General features: G+C 39.8%; 1 long non-coding RNA gene and 1 pseudogene across 1 annotated transcript; both read left to right on the top strand.

The window, feature by feature from the left end:
* The first annotated feature begins 7,376 nt into the window (after nt 1-7,376).
* Nucleotides 7,377-24,966, top strand: LOC121081096. The gene is made up of 3 exons (XR_005825580.1): nt 7,377-7,387; nt 21,448-21,453; nt 24,849-24,966. It is a non-coding gene; the product is annotated as an uncharacterized LOC121081096 (long non-coding RNA).
* On the top strand, nt 19,875-21,059 carry LOC121081095 (annotated as a pseudogene).
* Nucleotides 24,967-25,730: the final 764 nt, after the last annotated feature.

Below are 25,730 nucleotides of genomic sequence, written 5' to 3'. Positions count from 1 at the left end.
AATCTACATACAAGCCAGTCTTAATACAGAAGACTTCACAAAAATATAAGAAGGCAAAAGCTAAAAAATTTAATAATCAGATACCTGTCTAAGCTTAAAGAGGAGCCCAGAAGCCACAGGACTCGCCATCACTATGCAAACTGACTGATGCTTTACTGACAATGAGGACTACAGATGTGAGATCTGCCTTAGCAGTAGGTCTAGTCAATGTTCTTACCTGCAGTGTTTCTGGATATCTGGGATGTTGACTTCTGTATAGTTATCATATTTTGTTGTGGTGACTCCACATATGTGTGCTCACAGATTTTTTATTTCTGAAAGAAATAATTCCTTTTAGGATGATAAGTATAGCCACTTCCTGAAACATCAACTCACAAACAAAATGTTCACCATAAAATCTGGTGAAGTATCACATTAGCTTTCATTTGCCCTAATAGAAAGAACTTCAACAAATGTATATTAAAAATCTAGATTTGGTATTCTGTGAAATCTTTGCAAAATACATACAAATGACCCCAAATAGCAATGAAAAATTTTGGTTTGTGATAAAATAATACCATATATATCAAAGGGAGGAACTTGGTTCCTTTATTTATCTTCTTTAATTATTTGGATTTAAAGACATTATGAGATTTAGATTCCATGTTCTTTTGGTCTTTTGATTAGAGAATGGACTTCTGCAGTTAGGGCAACTTTAGGAAGTATAGCATCTTTTTCTATTTATGAGTGCAGTGGTAAGTGGTCAAATTGGAAGGAAAGAAAGCCTCTGTTAGAACATTTTCAAGTATAAATGCATAGACTTCTAAATTATTAAATTATTTCCCTATACACAGGTATTACAGAAAAACAGATGATTACTGCTTTACCAGTCTGATGGAGTAGATGCCATAGTATAGTGTTTGGACCCTCACTAAACAAAAATAAAAAATCCCCAGACCTATTTTGAAGAGATTTTGTCATGAAGTCACAGAGTTTATTTGCTTTGGCTTTGTTCAGATATTAGGGATTTATAATATTGAATCACAGACAGTACTACGGGACATGGAGAAAAGATTTGGGTCATTCATTAAATGTAAGACTTTTGGCAGCATGTGTGGTGAAAAATTTGTAAACCATCATAAAAAATAAAACAGTAACAAATTCAGATTAATATTCTTCATAGAGCTTTTTTCCCCCCTTCTACACTTTAACAGATTGGGTTAGAGATAGATGTCACATGTGGGAAATATAGGAAATACAGTTGCCTTAATTATACTGAGATGTCAGGTCTTCGTTTGAATAGTTTCAGTGCTCATACTTTTCAATATCTTCTTTGATTTGTGGGAAGAATTGGAATATGCATTCATACATCCCGAGGCACCTCTCTAGATGAACTGAAATCACTTTATTTTCAATTTCTTATTTTAGACCATATGAAAGAGAATTGAACACACTCTACTGTAAAACAAATAAGAAGTAGACAGGATTAGATTTCTAAATGGACCAAAAAGTCTTTTAGGACATGAAGTACGACTTTTCTCCAGTTAGTGATTTTTACCACTCCTGAATCCTGACAAGTGATCCTTTCTAAATAACTGGTATGGCTCTGTGTTTTCATGAGATAATGCATACAATATATAATATAGACTATAACAAGGTATCATCCATTATTTTGTCCATTTGCAATAGCATTTCTAACAGTAAGGCACAACCATAGCATTAATGTGAATGAAAGAACAGACATGTCTGGTTTTAAATAGACATTTTTTTATTAAAGCATAAAGGACAGGTAAAAGCCACTGACATACTGGCCACTAATGCTTTCATCAAAGATACTATGCTTAGCTGTTGAGGTCCGCTGACTTTCCCAGATGCTGGTGACATCACATGCAGTCAAACAGCAGGAACATGAAAAATATGAACCAAGCTGGAACAAAAAGAACGTTCCGGTGGTTTCAGAGCAATGTAAACATTATCTACGCCAGCAAATGCTGTCCTGAAGTCAGAGATCTGTGTACTGTCCTTCCATTTCAAAAATAAAAAAGTTATCTGTATTTCCTTTAATTGTCCTTGCTTATACTAAATAAGTGTAGGAAGTATTTTTATTGACTTCTTTAAGAAAGCTTACTAGACAAAACTTGTAATTCTGCAAGCTCTTTACTTCTTACTGAGCTACAGCACAAGAATTTTAGTCTTATGGAAACAGAGGTATAATGGCTGATCCTAACCAGGAATGTTATCATTTAAGTGGTACCAAAGAAACTTGTAGTACTTTTTTGTTTGTTTTTTTTTTTTCCTTTCTACCTTTACAGTGTAAGAATATTGAATTAAACATGACTGCCTTTTTCTTTTCAGATAGACCAAAGTCGTTACGTTAAATTCCTCAGAATCAAATGCTACTGACATAAAAATAACTCCCAAGAGGCAGAATTAAAAGAATGACCCATATGTACTCCAGCCAGCCTACACAGTATCCTTTAGCAGTGAATAGTACTGACATAGCTGTCAGTAGGTCAGAGCAGTAGTGGAACTGTTTGCCAAAAAGCCAGATGCTGCTGTTGGAAAGACACCAACAGTGTCTCATCTGTATGGCTCTGGGCATTGAAAAAGGCGTCAAGGCAGCAAAAAAAGAAATAATGCTGCCTAGACCTTCAGCGCTGTTTGGAACTGTAACTCAAATGACACTAGTTAGATGAAGCAGTCATTACTTTCTTATTCTGTGGGTTTAGAGGATATTCCACAGGGATTAAAAGATTGAGATTATATCCTCACAAATTCTTTGTTTTTCCTTGTAGGTAGAGGAATATGGGAAATCATGTGGCTCCACAACTTAGTTTCTCTGAGTATGGCAACATATTCCCAGCTCTTGGAAAATGAACCCTGTCAAAGTTCTGACTCAATGTATAGTTTAGCAATGATATTAGGTCAAAGAAGCTACATTCAACACCTAAAAATTGTAACCTGGAGTTGTTTTTCACACAAAGCTACAAGGTCTGCTTTATTTGCCTCTCCGGGTCATCTTAATGGATCTTTTTAGATATATTTAAAGGAAGTGGTAGATCCATTTAGGGATGATTTCAGGAAACAGGTTAGGAAAAAAGGACCAATACCTAAAAGAACCAGCAGCAACAGGTGAAATGTTTCATTAAACACTATTATTCACGGTGTAAGGCAGGATCTTGAAATAATACTAGAACTGTTCTAATCAAATAGAGAAATTGCTTCTGCTCAAAAGAGCTTTCAGATGAATTACTGTATTTAGGTAAGCTCTAGTGCAGTGATATCACAAACACTTATGCCAGATTTTCAGAGAAGAATGAGGATGTAGTTGAGCTGTAACTAATGCTGGCAGGCTCTGTATTTGTGGGGCAAATAGTATCAAGTAATGTGGTACATTGCACAGTGCACACTTACAGTATGCTGCCAGTACCCTTTCTTTCTGATCAATAAAGACAAGAATTCATATACAAAAGTAATGAAGTATAAATTCTACAGTTTATATACTGAAGTATTTGAAAGAGCTTGGTTGCTACAGCAAAATAGCCAGGGTCTCCCCATCTACTTCATAGGCATGGAGCTTAAGCAGCAATAGCTCAAATGAGTGGTCATTAGTGCCTGTTGTCCTTTCCCTCTTGCTTTTTAATGCTGTGTCCCCCCTCATTGCGTTGCTAAGCATATCCTTTGAGACTGAGAAGGGAAACTCTGGCAATTTTATTATCTGCTACTATTCAGGCATTCCAAAAAGCTCAAGCAGAAGTTCCAGTGTGCCAGAAGATTGGCATAAGAACTGCAAGTGGTTTGTTTCCCTTTTGCAGTATTTTAATAATGCAGATACTGCAAAATTAGGTAGTAAATACAACCCAGCATACTGACAGTTGCTTTCTGACCTTTTTGGAAGAGTATATCTATTTCTCAGGAGGCTGGTCAGCCTCTCCCCACATTAAGCTATGTGTTTGCTGGGCGCTCCATGTTTCCCACCTGTCTGCAGACTCCATCCAGGAATGGGTGACGTAACTAACTAACATCTCTTGCACAGGTAGGAAGACAATGTGAAACCATTTCACAAAGCCTGCAGACAGACAATTTATGCAAAACAGCAGGCACAGGGCAATATGCTTCTTATGTCCGCTATGCTGCAGGCCCCTGTGCATACCCCACCATATCACTAGTTGCAGCAAATTAGTGCTTGTGTCCATGATTTCAGATGGAGACATTAGAAATGCGTCCAAGAAGCTGAATAAATGGCTTGGTTTTGGTGGGTGGCACACACGTTAGTGTACTGACAGAGGAGAGAACTCATCATCTGGGTAAGTGTAGCATGTACCGGATTGCACAGCTTAAACAGGCTAACGGAACCAAGACTTCAGGAAAATGAAAATTTTCAGAATTGCCTTTTCTAGCACAATTTAGGGTTGTCTGTCTTCTGGGTTTAATTAGCTCTGCTAATTTAGCATTATATGAAAAGAGAAGCAAGGGAATAATTCCACTTCCTTGCTGTAGTTTTTTGTCCTTTTCCTTTGAAAGAACTCTCTTGAAACTTCTTTATTGCATCATCGTGACAAGGTTTCAAACTCTTTGTTTCCCCTTTTGACACTGTTCTACTGTAGTGAGTAACAGACAGTTACTGTGAGTGACAGTAGGGGTCCTACTGTGCAGTGAGTAACAGATAGCTGCAGTTTAATCAAAAGGAGAAACTGCAATGTTTATTAATTTATCAATTTTTTTTAAATTAAAAATCTTGCTGGTGCTCCCTGATTCTATAATCTGTTCCTTCTGCAACATGCAGTAATTGACACAGCATGCAAGAGCATTCAGGAAACCTCTTACACACCCTGAACAGTGCCTGCATAGACAAGAGCAAAAAGGCACAATGCATCAGGCTCAATTTATGTTTTCTTATTGTAGGGGTTAGTACTTAAGAGTATGAAACTATTTGAGAAACAAAAGCCATAGGCTATTTTCAGTCTTTTATTTTTTGTGTGTGCTTTAAAATTGCTCTTGAAGTTGTGTGGGCACAACCCTGGAGATCAGGAAAGGAGGCACAGCTGCCCTGCTGGCTGCAGGATGGCCAGGGTGATAGGCAGCAGCTGGGCAACAGGCTAGGCAGGTGGATGCCGTTAGCCTAAGGAGCAGTGAAACACTAAATTCCTCCTCAGACACCTCAAGTGCCACAAAAATAAACCCAAAAACCAAAAAACAACCAACCACCACCACCACCAAAAGGTAGCTAGGGTGGGTAGGTACAGTTGGCTGTAAATTACACTGCTGGTTTATTTGAGGGTTGTGTCCATTATATGTTTAGGGTAATGTAAGATTCAACAGCTTTGAGTATTATGTGCTGTTTTAAGTAGTGTGCAGGAAGGGTGGCAAGGGAAGAGGAAATACATGTGACCAAAAATCAAACTAGCTGTGCATAACCCATTTGGTTCTATGAGACACTGGCTGTATTATGAGACTGGCTGGAATCTGTGTATCTTAGACTATTGCTTCCTCCTGTATAAGCAACTCATTGCTTTAGCTCTACCTTTCTGTCCATGGCTACAGCGGTGTGAGAGGCTGATACTGTAGGAAGCAGTCAAACTCTCATGCCCATTTCTCTGAACAGGTTGACTACTGATAAAAGGTGACTTGAGACTGTGGTGTACCAGGAGCAAAGCAAGTTCAGTTGAGCTTTTCCTAGAGTTTCCTTCAGTTCTTTACCTCTTCCCTATGCCCAGCCTCCCTGGTTTTCCAAATAAGAAGACATTTATAGGTTTCTGTAGTGGACATGTGTTTTGATTAACTGCCTTCTCAAGATGGTAAATAAAGGATGACCTCCTATTTTAAAGCATCTGTAGGAAAAACACTATACTATTAAATCTCAGATCTTTCAAAACATTAACCACTTACTCTTCTGAAAAAGTAGCTAAACTTGAAAAATAATGGCAGTTAGTTCTCAAATACTTGATCTCATATCTCTTTTTTTTTTTCCCCTTCAAATTAAGGTACCTCCAGGTATAAAAATAATTTATATTCTTCTTCTGCCATACTTTTTTCTGCAAAGACATTTTATTAAACTATTTCTTTAACTGAAGAATGAATGTCAAACTTGACCATGTATAACAAGAGGTTTACATAAGACTATGAAAGTAAATACGCATTCTTCTGAAGGACAGTGGCAAAGCCCCCTTAGCAGTGCCACCTTTGCCATACCTGAAATCAAAATTAAAAATTAAAAATATTTAGTAAGCCTTTTAAGCTCTGTGAAATGCCTTAATGCCCTCCGCATGCAAAAGTGGCAAAATAAAACATTATCTGTTTTCTGAAACTCATTTGCAACTGATGGAATATCATAGGAAATGCTGTGTAACACTTTTCCATCAAACAATGATTTCCCCTGGAGTATTTTATTGCATTGTGTGCTGTGTAATCTGCCTTAGTAGCTGGAAGCTAACATTTTCTTTTCTCCAGCACTTTTTTTGACAGCCTAATGTCTCTGAAAGCTCTCAGTTGCAGCTGATGGTGATAAACTCTCAAAATTTGATGGCTGTATTTGGTTTCCAGTAGTGACTTTACACACACACATATAGTACTGTAATATTCCAGGACACTCACAGAGTTTGCAGAAAACAGTCAAATTATGGGCTATCCTTCTTTTGGCTATGAGCTTCTGAGACTGTCAAATCCTTCAATTTTTAAGCAGTATATCCTGTGTAAATTGTGAGGTAAATCTCTTTTTGTGGAGGAACGTTTGTACTGATATGAGAAACACTTAAATGTAAATGCTACACTTTTTACCAGAGAGCTGCTTCCCATTCAGTTTCTGCTATAAAATGTTTATTCAGCTTTTCCTTTAGTTCCATGAGGGGGCCATTTTTTCTTACAAGGTCTCAAAACTACCTTCAGTATTTTCTGCAGTCCAGACCACGTCAGAAGTACAGCACAGTTAATCTCTGCAAAGGCTGGAACCTATTTTCCACCTACAGACCACTAAGCCTGGACAAAAAATTCTGGGGAACTCTGGTAGGTGTCCAAAAAGTACACTTTTTTCTTCTTCTTATCCCTCCCCCCCGCCCCCCCGCCCCCCCCCCCCCCCCCCCCCCCCCCCCAAAGTCTTTAAGGAAGGGCTGCCACAAAAAGCCACATGTTTCTAAGTGGTACTTTACAATGACACCTCACTCACTCTGCAATAAAGCAAGCATTTCCTATTTATATTGCTATTAATTAATTTCTTTTAATTTCTTCCTTGGAAGTATAAAAACAGATTCACAGTGTAATGTCAGGTTTTAATAAGCAAAGTTTTTAAAGACTAATACAGCTATGAACTTGTGTCAGGGACACAATTCAGTGCAATTGTACAATTAGGTAGAATAAGAGTTTTCTTGCTGTCAGCTTTGGCTTTTTAGATATTTGTCAGTCGATTTAAAACGTTGCTTTCCTCATAACTGGAAATGGTAGTGTCTACATACTGTTTTCTGAGGTTCTTTGAATCAGCATTAAGAATCATCTTTCTTGTGAGACAGAAGAGTGGAATGAGAACCTAAACTGTGGACTTTATAAGCAACCAGCCATCTTTCTCTAAAAAAACCCACAACTCTTTAAAAATATACATCATATATTTGTTACTGGTGAAGGAGCTGTAGGACGTGTAGGGTTTTCTAGCTTCCCTACTTCTTTACACAAATAATTCTCCCAAGCCTTCTAGGCTTTGCTTTCTATGCAAGTCTTAAATAACATATTGAAGGACTGCTGGGGTTCCACAAAAAAAGGAAAAGCATAAGGTACTATAGATGCAAGCAATAGGAACTGGTACCACTAGCTCACAAACCACGTTTACTTTGAGGTGTCGTTTTAAATGCTGCATATGCCTCTGTATGTTTGTCTTTGACACTACCATAAAATAAAAGCCATTATTACAACATAGGAAGATGCCTTAGATGACAAAAAAGGAAAGAATTACACCCAAACTGTGTAACTTCCGGCTAAAAGAGCCCTTCCTAGCTCAAAAGTGTCAGTGCTACAGAGACACACAAAAAACCTTAGGTCTAAAATGCAGAGGGGGTGGGATGTCACTGATTTGAAAGGAATGCAAAGAGTATTCCCAAAAATTTATTTTACCTTTGTCGTCTCAATAAAAATCAGAGAGTCCCCAATGAACTCAGTAATCTCCAAATGAAATCAGAATTCGGTCTCTTCCCTACATGCAGAAGCAAGAAAGGGGGTTTTGTGTATTTTGTTTTCCTTTTTTGGTTAAGGTTTCCCAAACAAACAGAGCTAATCATCTGTCCCCTTTCAGCAAAATGAGAACAGTAGCTAAGTGGTAAACTTTATTGTCTGGATTGTTATGTGTTGGGTTTTTCTGATCATTCAACATGTTTACAATAAAACCCAGAATTTGTCCAGTCATATGTACTGAATTCCCCCCACGTTTGACATAATTGTATAAATAAAATCCACAATTATTTTAGGCCTAAGGAAAACATTTCTATTCATGAGAAAGACAAAAAGCCATAGATGGCAACAGTGCTATAATAGAATACTCTATGCTTAAAATGGGCATTTCTAGCAGTACAAAAAACATTACCAACCCACATATTGTTTTCCTTATCTTCCTAGCTTTTATGCAATAGTGAAAATTGTGTGATAATAAATATTATCTTGGGTTTTTAAGACTGGAAGGATCTTCCCACTTGTAAGAAGTCTTAGTATTGGTAGAGTTTCTACTGTTTAAAAAGCTGTAGTTCGTGTCAAGTGGAATGGAATTAGTTGACCCCAAAGTTGAAGGGGAAAACTATCAAACAATCCCAATTTATCCACACTTCTTTGGTCATTTATTCAGACCATTTTACCAGCATCTCACTGGTACAGCATAGGTAGGCAAGTTGTCCTTAGAGCGAGTATGCAAGATTTTGTTTCTTTAGAGGATCTGTCTTCTAGAGTGGGTTTATCTCTGGTTCAATCACAAATTCAAAATTAAAATCAAAGTGTTAGAGAAAAGAAGGCAGTTGTAAGAGGTCAGAATTCCTCACCTAGAAAACATATAAATGCTGAATTCAGTGGTGGTTTTATTTACCATCTCTTCATTATCTAAGTTTCTGAGTAAGCAGTATCTAGTGTATTCTTAACTGCAGAGCAGCATTTGCACGAGTTCATCACCATTTTGAATTTACTTGGTGACACCTCAAACTACCAAAAATGTCACTAAAGACTAAAAATTAAATTGTACTTTGTCACAGATGTGTAAGTTAGGAATATCTCCAGTGAAGCTCTTAAAATTACTCCAGTTTCTATTTGAAACAGAGCTTGGCTTTACCTTAAGAGCAACGCTGAAAAGGCAATAGGGAAACTGATCTGTATGCACCATTGTGCTCTTCCCATTGGAATGTCAAGTGCCCTAGAGCAGAATAGGTAGTTTAGAAGTGTTATCTTGTTGTTGGGATTATTCAAGGAGCAACAGCAATGTTTTCTTTGTTTAAAAAAAAGATAGGCATCTGTTGACAGGGCAAGCTCTTCAATTAGCAACAACAACTAGTGATGGGTGTTTTCTAAATTAACCGTAATTTCTACACAGTTGCATAAAATGTGAACGAAAATAATGAAATATTACATTTACTAAAAGTGTAGGGAAAAGTAGGGCAAGAAATGACTTGGCTGTTTTTGGTTTTATAGGGTGACTGCAATGTGGTAGAGAGTGACCAGTATGTAATAAAAATCCTGTGAAAATATAAGGTTTTTTCCCTCCTCTGCAGCTGAATTGTCTCTGCAGCCAACTCAGAACAAAGCTATGCATGCACAACGATGTAGCAGCTACATTGTCATGCTTGAACAATGCATAAATTCCAGAGTTTGATTGGGAAAGAAAACGCTATACCTCTTACTATGAGCTTCTCTATTTTTTCCGCAAGTTGCTACTTATGTATGAATTATAGTCTTGTTTTCTGACCTAGGAAATGGAAGAAGTACTGTGCTCACTAGCTTCCCTCTGAGTATAATGCAACCCCTGGAATGAGAACAACAATGTAGAATGAAATGTTAGCAAGATAATTAAATTCAGTTATGATTTAACAAATTAAATTAAAATTCCTTGCATCAGGAAAAAAGGAGTCAGATACATCTCTGACTATGTAAAAGACTGCAAAAAAAAAAAAAAAAAAAAAAAAAGACAAAAATTGATTCTACTAGCCAAGCTAAAAAGAAAAAGAAATAAGCTTAAATTGGAAAGACTTAGATTAGACACAAGGAATAATTTTCTACTGGTAAAAAAAAAAAATAAAACCCCACTGTAATATTTTGCTTGAATCACTGTGGAAAAAGGAGAGGAGTTTTCTGGGAATGTATTTCCAAAATACCTAATATTTAAAACAAACAAAAAACCACCTAATGTAATCCTTTTCTTATTAATTTTTTATTTAATTTTTACTTGTAGAACACATCACTTTGCCACACTTTTTATGCGCAGTAGTTTGTATATGAATAGTACTTATTACAGCAAGAGTTTGGGATGAAATACCAAAATGCAGAATTCTTCAAAACAATTCTTCATTACTAATCAAGAATTATAAAAAGACTATTAAGCAGAATTTGTGGCGAGAGAGTACTCCTTTCAGGTTTCACATTCCATTAGTTTTTTCTTATCCTTATCACAGTAACTAATTGTGTGGCGCTAACATTCCTTAGATACTTGTAAATGACCGAGTTGGGTCTAAAATTATCTCTTCCTCCTCAGTGAATACCCTAATCATGCTGTACTATGTGAGTTCAATCTTCTCAAGTGTAGCAAAGAATTGAACTAGGTCTTCTGTGGCATTCAGTGTTTCAGAGTAGAGCACTTCTGCAGGAATGAGTTTGGCAACAGGGGACATGTGAAATGCAACAGCAGACTGATAGAAGTGTCTGTAAATCGCTGTGGCATTCGTCTGCTTTGTGAACTTTCCTTTTCAGACTTTGTTTTATTGCAATGTATAAAACCTGGTGGAGTGCTAATACAGAATATGATGTGCTGGGCCAGTGATGATTTTCCTATGTAGACACGTACTCTCACATCCGCTGTAAGATATGCATTGATTATGTCAGCATAGAAGAAAACAACGGAAAATACCACCTGGTCTAAGTGCTTCTTTCAGTGAAGTCATGTTTCCCACTGAACTTAATAACAGGTCTGATTTAGTTTGGCTTACCTGGTCTGTATATTTTTTCTGCAAAAGCAAGTACTAAATTCTAGAAGCAGGGAAGAAGGAGAAAATCATGTTTGTGAGAACTGACAGGCTTAAGCAATTTTAGAGTCAGAATTGACACCCTAAGGGTATAATGTTCACAGTTCGGGTGCTCTGAAAACAATTGTTAAAATTCCAAGCTATTTAAAAGTATTCAAGCCAGAAAATTATGACTCTTACAAAGACTTAGAACTACAATAGAACCCAAAGTTTCCCACATTTTTTTACTTTCGCGATGGTCTCTAGAGAACAAGTAGAGCAATGTAATGGTGCAAATCTAACTGCTAATTGTAGATTTGACTCCTCGTTTCCATACCATTAGCTGACTACATATGCCACTGCTACATATGGTCTACTCAACACCATTTTTTGGTCATTTTTTCCACTGTGGAGTACACATCAAATTTTCAAGATTGTTTATATGTTATTTATAAACAAGGCTATTTTGTTGAATTTATGGACTATGAAATCATATTCTGTGCACATCTTCTTGAGAACCTCTTACCTGAGAACCTCAAACACTGAAAATATTATATGAAAATCCTATCAAAAAAGCATAATATAGTTCATTCCATATTTCCATGTTACACTGAACCATTTATGCCACAATAAATGGTGGTGTAGTCTTGAAAAGGAACTTCAGAAATGGAAAAAAAGCCAGAGGATAGGTCTTCACACACTTCCAAGAAAAAGTCTGCAAGCTGCTCTTTGATTTCAGAAGGTGCTTAGTCTTTCCTTTTTCTGACTTTCATTACTGTAAATGGAGGAATACTGATTTTTTTAAAATGTCCTCCTTTAAGCTGAATCTATACTCTTTTAACACTGAATTTGTCCTGGGATATAAAGTGGGGCTTATGCTTAAAAAATTTTTTTGTTATGCAGAAGTACCCTGAGATTTGGAAACCTTTACTGTAATTTGCAAAATAATTAAAAGTTTCATTTCTAGAATATATTACCAGAGAGTAAGAGGTAGAGGTTCTTAGCAACTGATATTAATGATAGTTCACATTTTCTGCTAGGAAACAAGTATAAGTCATGTTGGTATTTTTAATTCAGGCAATACTGATAAACTGTAATCAGAGCTTCCAGAAACAAATTGGGATGACATCTATCATTTTAATCTAAACAAATGTACCCTTACTAAAAAAAAAGATCTTTAAGCAGTACAGTTTTAATTTTGCAAGTAGAATTTGTTGTGCTTTATTTCTCACAGCCTTATATACAGGCCTACCTTTAAGGAAATCAAATTCTAAATAAATGTTAAAAATTGGGGATCCTATCCGGTATTAAATATTGAACCCCTTTTCAAGCTGCTTGGATTCCGAGTGTTCTAAATCCTGGGGGTAGTGCAAGGTAGACTAGATGATGTATCTGAATAACAGAAGAGATAAACCATATAAAATTCCATTTAGGTGTAAAAATACTGTTTGAGACCAATGAAAGTGTATGAATAGCAAACTACTCATGAGTGCAATGCCCACTGCATTTTCAGCTCCTTCCAAATACTGTCACTGTCACAGTGAAGTAGGTGAGGTAGTGTAGCTTCAGTGGATGGGGACCATTTCAGTTAGAGGATGTCTCTTACCAAAGCACCAAACATATTCTTGATATTAGCCAGTAACAACTTTTAATGCCAATCTACTGACCTGTATTACATTCTAAAAAGCAAGTGTGTTAAATTTTATGCATGTTTAACACTGAAATAGGTTGTATGTGTAGAATAATGCTAATGTACTCCTATATTTGGGAATATTGATGACAATGGTGCTTCCATGAGTGATAAATGTTTTGCAGGAGGAGGTCATGTGTGTTGTGTCCATTGCCGTCACCCATCCCCCAGCCTCTTCAAAGCCCTGCTTTCCCTCAGAGAATGGGGAGAGCCAGTTTAAGTTGCATAGGGTAATGGACCATGAGATTATTATGCTTTTGTCTGCTGGTATATATATAAAACAGTAAATGCAAAAAGATTGATTAGGTTTTTTCACTTTTTATATGAGCAATTTTTTTACTACCTGTGTACTCTATGTAGGTGACATTGTGCCCCACTAATACCGATAGCCTGTAAGATTTATATTTCTGTTGACTAATATGAGGTCCCTTTAGGAATGTTCTAGCAAAATAACACTCTTATTGTCATGAGTCATCACCCCCAAAATGCTGGGATTTTATTTTAGTTTAAATCTTTTAATATTTTCACTGTTATAAAAAGAAAAGTGTGAAATACTGCCCGTTCTCTTAAGAAATCACCAGTTAACTATCTTCTGGAAATAATACTGTCAAATGAACCGTGAGCTAATTATTCTGGATGACTTCTGGCACCTTTTGCCTACCTTTCCAAAAGAAACCATAGGCAGAGTTTGAGAGGGTTTTGTCAGGATTGTAACAGTATCTTCAAAGCTCCAAGCAATGAGCTTTCTCTTATAGTAAAAAGCTTTGGACATTCTTAATCACTGCAGTCAGTTTCTATGGGTTTTACTACCAGGCAAGGTGTTCCTATGTCATTATGAAGCCTGTATGCTGTTCTCACATACTCTCACAAGACCCGGCAGTAATACTGATGGGAAGATTTTTCCCAGTGAAAATCTTTCTGTTCATAAAAGTAGTTGGATTTCTCAGTAGGTATGTTCTAGGTCAACTAAAACATGAGATGACTTGAACAAGGACATTATGGATAAGCCTTTGCACATATTGGAAGCTATAAATGAATGTCATACGTGTCTATAAGAGCAAAACACCTGCATCTTGTAATCAAAAAATGTCACCAAAGCCAGCAGCAGAAAAAAAAAAAAAAGGTGTAAATTGAGAGCGAGTGACAATTTTGGGGTACAAAACAACATTCTGGTACCTTTCACAAAAGTTTTTAATGCTTACAACTGGATTTGGCAGCTAGTTTGAAATGTCAGCACATCATGTAAGCAAATTTTGTAAATGTACCAGTTACAGTGAGGTGACATGCATATCACCTGCCTTTCTGACATTATGATCACTATCAATACACATGAAAATCCTCATATATGAAGCTTCTTAAAGGATAACCTGGTGTTTCCTACATTATTAGGTAGATGGTTTAGAGCCCATAAGGACACATGATATATTTTTATATGCATAAGGTGAGTTACTGGTTTCAGTTAGTATTTTAAGTAGGCTGTGGACAGTAAACACACATCCAGATCCTCATCCCTCCCCTGCTCCCTCCCTGCCCGCCTCCATTTCATAATTCTTTATTGCTTTTCAGAAAATAAGACACATTACAAGAATTTACAAAGTAAATAATACAAAAAGTCTTAATCCAGCTTTACAAAATTTCCTAGAGCTTATTTCGTGTTGTTCATCTTCCTCTGCTTTAATCTATTACAGTATGATAGTCCTCAGTGCACATACCTTACATATTCAACAAGTTATGTGCAAAAGTAATAAGCAGATATCTATCCAAACTTAGTCACTGCTAGTGTTACTACAGCCCACAATCTTCCTAGGACACCTCCTGCCCAAAGGCACCCCCACCCCACTAATCCCTGCTTTAATTACAATCAGAACTACAAGCCTACTCATCTTCCCACTAGCCCTAGGGGTCTACCTCACAGCAAACCTCACAGCAGGACACCTACTTATTCAATCCATCCCCACAGCTACCAGGGCCCTGCTCCCTATAATGCCAAGAGTATCCACCCTAACCACATCAATTTTATTCCTACTCACCATCCTGGAAGTGGCAGTAGCCATAATCCAAACATATGTCTTTGTCCTCCTACTAAGCTTACACTTACACGAAAACATCTAATGGCCCACCAAGCACACTCCTACCACATAGTAGACCCAAGCCCATGACCAATCTCCAGAGCTGCCACTGCCCTTCTCACCACCTCAGGACTAGCCATATGATTTCACTACAACTCTTCCCAAGTACTAACCCTAGGCCTACTCTCCATGATCCTCCTTATATACAATGATGATGAAATATTGTCTGAGAAAGCACATTCCAAGGCCACCGCACACCCACAGTACAAAAAGGCCTATAATAAGGAATAATTCTATTTATCACATCAGAATTGTTCTTCTTCCGAGGCTTCTTTTGAGCCTTCTTTTACTCTGGCCTAGCCCCTACTCCAGAACTGGGGGGACAATGACCCCCAACAGGAATTAAACCCATAAATCCCCTAGAAGTACCCCTACTTAACACAGCTATCCTGTTAGCATCCAGAGTCATCGTAACATAAGCCCATCACAGTATCACAGAAGGAAACCTCAAATAAGCAATCCAAGCCTTCAGCCTAACCGTCCTGATAGGAATCTACTTTGCAGCCCTCCAGGCCATAGAATACTATGAAGTCCCGTTCTTAATTGCTGATGGTGTATATGGCTCAACCTTCTTCATCGCCACAGGGTTCCACGGCCTCCACGTAACCATCAGATCCTCCTTCCTCTCAATCTGCCTCTTACGATTAATTAGCTTCCACTTCACACCAAACCATCACTTCAGATTTGAAGCCGCAGCCTGATGCTGACACTTCGTAGATGTTATCTGACTCTTCCTTTATGTAACTATTTACTGATGAGGATCTTGCTGTTCTAGTATATTAATTACAATTGACTTCCAATCTCTAAAATCTGGTACAACCCAGAGGAGAGCAATCAATACAATCACCTTTATGCTCACCTTATCCCTTGCCCTAAGTGCCGTCCTAAACTTTTGACTTGCCTAAATAACCCCAGAGTCAGAAAAACTATCCCCATATGAATGTGGCTTCGACCCCCTAGGCTCAGCTCAACTGCCATTTTCTATTCGATTCTCTCTCGGTAGCAATACTATTCCTACCATTTGACCTAGAAATTGCACTCCTTCTTCCCCTTCCATGGGCCACTCAACTGTAATCCCACCCCCCACCCCCCCCACCCCAAATCTGAGCCCTCACAATCATTCTCCTACTCACACTAGGACTCTAGTCTACAAATGACTACAAGGAGGCCTAGAATGAGCAGAATAAAAAGAAATTTAGTCTAACCAGGACAGTTGTTTTCAACTCAACAGATCATAGTCCCACCCTATGACTTTCTCTATGCCACTTCTTACACCTAAGCTTCTATTCAGCCTTCGCCCTAAGCAGCCTCGGACTAGCCTTCCACCGCACCCACCTAATTTCTGCCCTACTGTGCCTAGAAAGCATAATACTATCCACATACGTTGCCCTCTCAACCCTACTCATTGAAAACCAAACAACATCATTTACTCTAATACCCGTGCTGATACTGACTTTTTCAGCCTGTGAAGCTGGCACAGGCCTAGCAGCACTAGTAGCCTCAACATGCACTCATGGCTCCAACCACCTACACAACCTAAACCTCCTACAATGCTAAAAATACTGCTCCCAACCCTCCTACTACTCCCAACAGCCCTCCTATCTCCAATAATTTTTTTATGAGTCAATACCACAGCTCACAGCCTCTTAATTGCCTTTCTCAGCCTACAGTGACTCCTCCCAACCTACTACCCCTACAAAACCTTAACCCAATGAACTGGCACTGACCAAATTCCCTCCCCTCTCCTTGTCCTAACCTGCTGATTCCTACCCCTTATAATCTTAGCCTCTCAAAATCACCTCCAACACAAACTTGCCTCACGAAAATGAATTTTCATCCTAACCCTCACCATCACCAACCCTTTATCATCCTAGCATTCTCAGCCACAGAACTAATCGTATTTTACATTTTGTTTGAGGCAACCCTAATTCCAACCCTAATCCTAATCACCTGCTGAGGAAACCAACCAGAGCACCTAAATGCAGGCATTTATCTACTATTCTACACCCTCATCAGCTCCCTACCACTGCTAGTCACAATCCTCAGCCTGCACTCACAAGCTGGCACCCTCCACCTCGTAACAATAAAAATAAATCATCCCACTCTAACCTACTCCTGAACAGGCCTCCTATCAACCCTGGCCCTACTAATAGCCTTCATAGTGAAAGCACCTCTGTATGGCCTCCATCTATGACTACCCAAAGCCCACGTAGAGGCCCCAGTCACAGCCTCCATACTACTTGCAGCCCTCCTCCTTATATTAGGAGGGTACAGCATTATATGAGTAACCCTCCCAATAAACCTCCTAAACCACCTCCACTACCCATTTACTGCTCTAGCACTATGAGAGGTACTAATGACCAGCTCAATATGCCTACAACAATTCAACTTAAAACCATTCATTGCCTACTCATCTGTAAAACACATAGGCCTTGTTATCACAGCAAACATAATCCAGACCCCCTGATCATTCTCAGGAGCAATAATCCTCATAATCTCCCACAGCCTAACCTCCTCAATACTATTCTGCCTGGCCAATACCAACTACGAACACACACAGAGCTGTGTCCTGCTATTAACACTAGGCCTACAACCCCTTTTACCCCTAACAGCAACTTGATGATTGCTAGCTAACCTCACAAACCTAACAGCAGAACTAACCATCATAATCGCACTCTTCAACTAATCCACCCCAACAATCCTTCTCATCGGAATTGCAGCCCTACAGACTTCCTCATACACCCTATTCATACTCCTCACAACCCAACGAGGAAACACCCCCACCGACATCACCACCCTCCAAAGCCCAAAAACACGACAGCAGCTCTTAATAGCCCTTCACATCCCCACTCTGCTCCTCCTTATCGTAAAGCCAAGCATAATATTGGGAATCCCCTAATGCAAGCATAGTTTAAACCCAAACATTAGACTGTGATCCTTCTGTAAATCCTTCTTGCTTGCCAAGGGGAGGTTCAACCAACAACAACTGCTAATTCTTTCATCTGAGTTTAAAACCTTAGACCCCTTGCTTTTAAAGGATAGCAGTAATCCACTGGTCTTAGGAACCACCTACCTTGGTGCAAATCCAAGAAAAAGCAATGGAGACTTCACTGCTCCTCAGCACCTCCATACTCCTTACACTCACGGTTATTCTCACCCCCATACTCCTACCGCTTCTATCAAAAAAACTTAAAAACTCCCCAGCTACTATCACCCACACCTTTAAAACAGCATTCCTAATCAGCTTAGTACCAACAACACTCTTCATATACTCAGGCACAGAAAGTATTACCTCCTGCTAAGAATAAAAATTCACCACAAACTTTAAAATCCCAATCAGCCTCAGAATTGACCAATACTCAATAATATTCTTCCCCATTGCACTATTTGTAACTTGACCTATCCTACAGTTCACAACATGATAAATAGCCTCAGAACCAAATATCACAAAATTCTTCTCCTACCTCTCCACATTCTTAATTGCCATATTAACCCTAACCATCGCCAACAACATATTTTTTTTTTATTTATTGGCTGAGAAGGAGTTGGAATTATGTCTTTCCTCCTAACTGGCTGATGACATGGTTGAGCAGAAACCAATACAGCCACCCTTCAAGTCGTACTCTATAACTGAATTGGAGACATTGGTCTCATCCTAAGCACAGCATGACTCGCATCTACCCTAAACACTTGAGAAATGTAACAAGCCTTCTCCCACACACAGCCCAACACTCCTTCTCCTAATCCTAATCCTAGCAGCCACAGGAAAATCAGACCAGTTCGGCCTACACCCCTGACTCCCAGCAGCCATAGGTGGCCCCACCCCATCTCCATCCTACTCCACTCCAGCACCATAGTAGTAGCTGGAATTTTTCTCCTCATCCACACCCATCCTATACTTACCCACAACCAAACTGCCCTAACTTTGTGACTATGTTTAGGAATACTATCCACACTATTCGCTGTCACATGTGCTCTAACACAAAATGACATAAAATAAAATCATCGCCTTCTCCACATCCAGCCAGCTAGGACTAATAATAGTCGCCATCTAAAACCTCCCCCAACTAGCTTTCCTCCACATCTCAATACATGCATTCTTCAAAGCCATGTTCCTTTGCTCAGGCTCAATCATCCATAATCTAAATGGAGAACAAGACATTCGAAAAATAGGTGGCCTACCCAACAACCACATCCTGATTAACCATTGGCAACCTAGCACTAATAGGAACACCCTTCCTGGCAGGATTCTACTCAAAAGAACTCACTACTGAAAACCTAAACACCTACCTAAACACTTGAGCACTAACCCAAACGCTTCTAGCCACAGCCTTTACAGCAACCTACAGCCTCCACATAACAACGCTCGTTCAAGCAGGTTTACCTGAATTCCCACAAGAACACCAATTAACAAAAACAACCCCAAAATCACCAACCCAATCCTACACCTAGCCCTAGGCACCATTGTAGCTGTCCTACTCATCACATCTTATATCATCCCCACAAAAGCTCCACCAGTAACTATGCCAGTTGTCACAAAAACTGCAGCCATCCTAGTCACAATTCTAGGCATCATTCTAGCACTTGAACTTTCAAGCATAACACACACTCTAACTCACCCCAAACAAAACACTTACCCAAACTCCTCCCTCAACCCGGGATACTTCAATCTATTAATGCACTGTCTTAGCTCCACAAGCCTACTAAACAGCAGACAGAAATTCACCCTCCACCTAATTGACCTTTATTGGTACAAAAAGATAAGCCCTGAAGGACTTGCTGACCTACAACGGATTGCCACAAAGACCTCAACAACTCTACACACCAGGTTAATAAAAACACACCTAGGATCCTTCACCCTATCCACCCTGATCATTTTACTAACATACTAAAAGAAGCACACTAATGGCCCCCACCCTCCAAAAGCCACAACCCCTACTAAAAATAGTCGGTAACTCCCTAATCGACCTCCCCACCCCCTCCAATGTCTCTGCCTGAACTTTGGATCCTTACTGGGCATTTGCCTGGCCACTCAAATCCTAACAGACCTATTACTAGCCATACACTACACCGCAGAGACAACCCTAGCCTTCTCATCAGTCACCCACACATGCCGACACGTACAATATGGCTGACTAGTCTGCAACCTAGATGCCAACGGAGCCTCACGCTTTTTCATCTGCATCTACCTACACATCGGACGAGGCATCTACTACAGCTCCTACCTATACAAGGAAACTTGAAACACAGGCATCATTCTTCTACTTACTCTAATAGCAACAGCTTTTGTGGGTTACATCCTACCTTGATGACAAATGTCGTTCTGAAGGGCTACAGTCATCACCAACCTATTCTCAGCGATCTCCTACATCGGACAAATCCTTGTCAAATGAGCCTGAGGGGGCTTTTCAGTAGACAACCCAACATGAACCTGATTCTTCACCCTATACTTCCTCCTACCATTTTTAATTGCAGGCCTCACCCTAATCCACCTCACCTTCCTCCACGAATCAGGCTCAAACAACCCCCTGGGAATTACACCAAACTGTGACAAAATCCCATTCCACCGCTACTTCTCCTCAAAAGACATTCTAGGGTTCATACTCATATACCTTCCACTAATAACTTTAGCCCTATTCACTCCCAACCTCCCAGGGGACACAGAAAACTTTATGCCATCAAACCTACTAGTCACCTCCCCCCATATCAAGCCTGAATGGTACTTCCTATTCGCCTGTGCCACCCTGCGTTCAACTCCCAACAACTAGCACTAGCCACCTCTGTACTAATCCTATTCTTAAACCACTTCCTCCACAAATCTAAGCAACGCACAATAACCTTCCACCCCCTATCCCAGCTACTATTCTGACTCCTAGTCACTAATCTCTTTATCCTAACATGAGTAGGCAGCCAGCCAGTAGAACACCCATTCATCATCATTGGCCAACTAGCCTCCCTCACCTATTTCACAATCCTCCTAATCCTTCTCCCCCTTAGCAGGGCCTTAGAAAACAAAATCCTTAACTACTAAAACACTCTAATAGTTTATAAAAACGTTGGTCTTGTAAACCAAAGAATGAAGACCACACATCTTCTTGGAGTTCCTGCCAGCCTCAGGCTTGCATTTTTGCCCTGAATTATCCTATAATCCCCCTAGATCTGATCAAATTCACCACCACCACACCCTTTAATAATATTGCATGCACATAATTACCCCGTTACATTACAACTCAATGTAGTAAATACATTTAATGTATGTATTGAACCCATCTCTGTATACTTGGGCGTAACGTTATTGACAGCCATCTATACTTTCTAGGATTATTTAAGCAATGATACACAGAATGTACACCTCTCCCCTTGGACTAAATCCGTTATCCCTTAACCTTATACACGACAATTCTCCCTAGGATATGGCAGTGCTTTAACACATACCATGAATACTAGCAGGCCATAGTACTTAAACTACTTCTCAAAGTTTCAGGTTATCTATTAATCATCCTTCTTACACAAAATCAACATCTGTTGTTGCATATAAGGCTCTACTTTACTAGCTTCAGGACCATTCTTTCCCCCTATACCCCTAGCACAACTTGCTCTTTTGCGCCTCTGGTTCCTCTGTCAGGGCCATAACTTGTCTATTCCCTTAACCTTGTTTTTCAATGAGCCATCTGGTAGGCTATCAACTGTTTTGTCCATGATGGCAGCATTTTCTCTTTTTGACACTTTTGGTTCTTTTTTTTTGGGGTGGGGGCATCTTCAGGCTGCCCTTCCAGTGCACTGGGTAAACACAACCTAAGATCTGGGCATCACATGGTTGGCGAGCGGCTATTAGTCCTCAGGAGCTGCTGAATGAGACAGTTTGCATATCTGGGGAATCACCTTTACACTGATGCGGTTTGTTTTCCATTCAGTGCATGTTACCTCTGCTGTCACTGACATATACCACTATATATGAATGCTCATTGGACATAATCTACCACTCTCTCACTTCCTTTACCTTTCTAAACACCACCAGTAACATCTTAACCATTCCACCACCACACCACATTCACATTTTCATCACATTTTTTCATCAATTTTATTCCATCCATTTCACAAGCTTTCAGCACAGAATCACTGTGAATCACTGAGAAATTAATAGACACTCATTCCATTAACCATTTTTTACATTGAACCACATCCTAAAATATTCCCTTCCCCCTACCTCCCAACCTCAGAAAAAGAGGACTCAAACCTCCATCACTAATTCCCAAAGCTGGCATTTTCTATTAAACTATCTTCTGAGAGTCTTTTTTCTCAAAAAGTATCTAAATTGCCCCAATCACCCCATGAGACAACCCCCATACAAGCTCCAACACAACAGAGTGAGGAACAACCCCCAGCCTGCAACTAAAAACATTCCAACACCATACAAATAAAACATAGCCACACCACTAAAATCCAAACGAACAGAAAACACACCCCCACTATCAACAGTATTCACCCCAGTCCCCCAACATCCAACACCACCTCCAACCACAACCCCCATAACCAACATCAAAGTAAACCCCACACCATACCCCATGCCAATCCCCCCAAGCCTTAGGAAAAGGATCTTCCACCAGCGCTACAGAATAAACAAAATCCACTAACAATCCCCCCAAGTAAAGCATAAACAACACCAACAAAATAAACTCCCAAACTTTTCAACCACCCACACCCAGCAACAGACTCCAACATCAGCTCAACAACCCCATAATAAGGAGATGGGTTGGACGCAACTGCTAATGCCCCCAAGACAAAACACACCCCTAAAAAACCCACAAAATAAGTCATGACTATTCTTGCTGGTGTCTATCCAGGATCCACAGCTTGTAAAACTCTTGTACAAACTTCAACCACGAGAACCCCACAAGGCCTTCACCAATAGCCTGTACTAACCCAAACACAGCCCAATAACCTCAGCATCACATGACCAACATAACCTCCACTAACACCCAAGAATTACCAAGTGAAACAACTTAGATACTCAGAAAACTGCCCCAACACTGACACTACATCCACGCCGCCCACATTTTCAACCACTATACTGCCACGTTACAAATTTTCACCATAAACTTCATCTCACATGCTCTCAACACCAAAATTGCATTAACAAACTATACCACAAAACCTACCACAACTCCCAAATAAGACCCCCTCCCAACACTAACGTGCAAACAACAAAACAATGAAACAACAAAAGTCCTGTAGCTTACAACAAAGCATGACACTGAAGATGGCAAGACGGCTTAACCCACAAACCCAGGGACAAAAGACTTAGTCCTAATCTTACCATTGGTTTTTGCTAGACATATACACGCAAGTATCCGCGACCCAGTGTAAATGCCCTGAACCTCTTACTAAGACAAAAGGGGCAGGCATCAGGCTCACTCACTGTGACTGTAGCCCAAAATGCCTTGCTCAGCCATAACCCCACAGGTACTCAGCAGTAATTAACATCAAGCAATAAGTGCATGTTTGACTTAGTTATAGCAGCACCCCAGGGTTGGTAAATCATTTGTACCAGCCACCGCGGTCACACAAGAAACCCAAGCCAACAGTCACATGGCATAAAGAGTGGACCAGAGCTAATCACAGCTACTAGGATCAAAATGCAACTGAGCTATCATAAGCCTAAGATGCCCCTAAAACCAACCTCAAAATGATCCCAGCAACTGCCCCTCAACTGACCAAGCCCCACGAAAGCTAGGGCACAAACTGGCATTAGATACTCCACTATGCCTAGCCCGAAATCCTGATGCTTGCCCTACCAAAGCATCTGCCTGAGGACTATAAGCACAAAAGCTTAAAACTAAAACTATAACTTGGTGGTGCCCAAAACCCACCTAGAGGAGCCTGTTCTGTAAATGACAACCCATGCTACACCCGACCACTCTTTGCCAAAACAGCCTACATACTGCCATCACCAGCTCACCCCAACTGAGGGCCTTACAGTGAGCACAATAGTCTACTTCGGCTAACATGACAGGTCAAGGTGTAGCCCATGGAGCAGAAGTAATGGGCTACATTTTCTAGACTAGAATACTTAGGAAAGGGGGCATGAAACCACCCCTGGAAGGCGGATTTAGCAGTAAAGCCAGACAATAAAGCTCTCTGTAAGTCGGCCCTGAGGCACGTACATACCGCCCATCACCCTCCTCACAAGCTACCAACCACAATAACTAATACTCTCCCCAGCTGAAGATGAGGTAATTCATAACAAAGTCAGTGTACCGGAAGGTGTACTTAGCATACTTAGCATAGAGTGTAGCTATAAAAACAAATCATTCAGCTTACACCTGAAAGATATACCTGCCACACACCAGATTGCCCTGAGCCCCACTCTAGCCTAACCACAATGCCCCAAAGCCAATTAAAAATCTACCCCACCACCCAACTAAAATATCTTTTAACTTAGTATAGACAATAGAAAAGACCTACCGGCACAATAGAGCTCTACCACAAGGGAAACATGAAATAACAGTGAAACCCCAAGCAACAAATAGCAAAGATGTACCCTTGTACCTTTCGCATCATGGTTTATTAAGAACAACCAAGCAAAGTGAACCTGTGCTTGCCCCTCCCAAAACCCAAGCGAGCTACTTACAAGCAGCTACCCCTGAGCAAACCTGTCACTGTTACAGAAAAGTGGGACGACTTGTTAGTAGAGGTGAAAAGCCAATCGACTGCGTGACTGCTGGTTGCCTGTGAAATGAATATAAGTTCACTCTTAATTCTCCTTCAAGGACCCCCAACCCAACCGACATGAAGTGAACTAAGCAATTTAAAGGAGGTACAGCTCCTTTAACAAACAATAGAACCTCCAGTAGCAGATAACTCAACCGCCCTCTCTAGTACTGCAGGCCTTCAAGCAGCCGCCAACAAAGAGTGCGTCAAAGCTCCACACAGAAAAATCCAAACCCAACACGACTCCCTTATAATCTAACAAGCCAATCTATTAGCAATAGAAGAGTCAATGCTAAAATGAGTAACTAGGGAGCCTGCTCCCTCTTAGGCACAAGCTTACATCCAAACATTATCAACATACAAACTAATGCCCCAACCCTAACAAGACCAAACATTTTAACTAACTCTGTTAACCCAACCCATGTGCTCCCACAAGAAAGATTTAAATCTGTAAAAGGAACTTGGCAAGTCCAAGGCCTGACTGTTTACCAAAACCACAACCTTCAGCCAAACAAGTATTGAAGGTGATGCCTGCCCAGTGACACTACGTTCAACGGCTGCGGTATCCTAACCATGCGAAGGTAGTGCAATCAATTGTCCCATAAATTGAGACCTGTATGAACAGCAAAACAAGGCCTTAACTGTCTCTTACAGATAATCAGTGAAATTGATCTTCCTGTGCAAAAGCAGGAATAAGCCCATAAGACAAGAAGACCCTGTGGAACTTAAAAATCAATAGCCACCACACACAAACCCAAGCCTACCAGGCACACTACCACCGCTCATTCTTTTACTGTTTCTCTTTACAATGGTCTTAAAAATCATGATGTTTCTTCATATTTCTGCAGTAAGACAAAGTTTCCATGAAACAAGTGAAACTCAGCCTGGAGTGTATTGGAGAATTAGAGCCTAGGCTTGCATATTTTTGTTGCATTTCTGTTTTTAAAAATGTTTCCAACATTTTCTTGGTAGGAGGAAAGCAAACTACAATGAGTGATTCTTTCGTGGGGTTTTTTTATGTATTTTACAAATTATACTGAAATTTTGAGT

This window comes from Falco naumanni, chromosome Z, assembly GCF_017639655.2.
Source record: "Falco naumanni isolate bFalNau1 chromosome Z, bFalNau1.pat, whole genome shotgun sequence".
Lineage (NCBI taxonomy): Eukaryota > Metazoa > Chordata > Aves > Falconiformes > Falconidae > Falco > Falco naumanni.
This window is presented reverse-complemented; position numbering and strand designations above follow the sequence as displayed.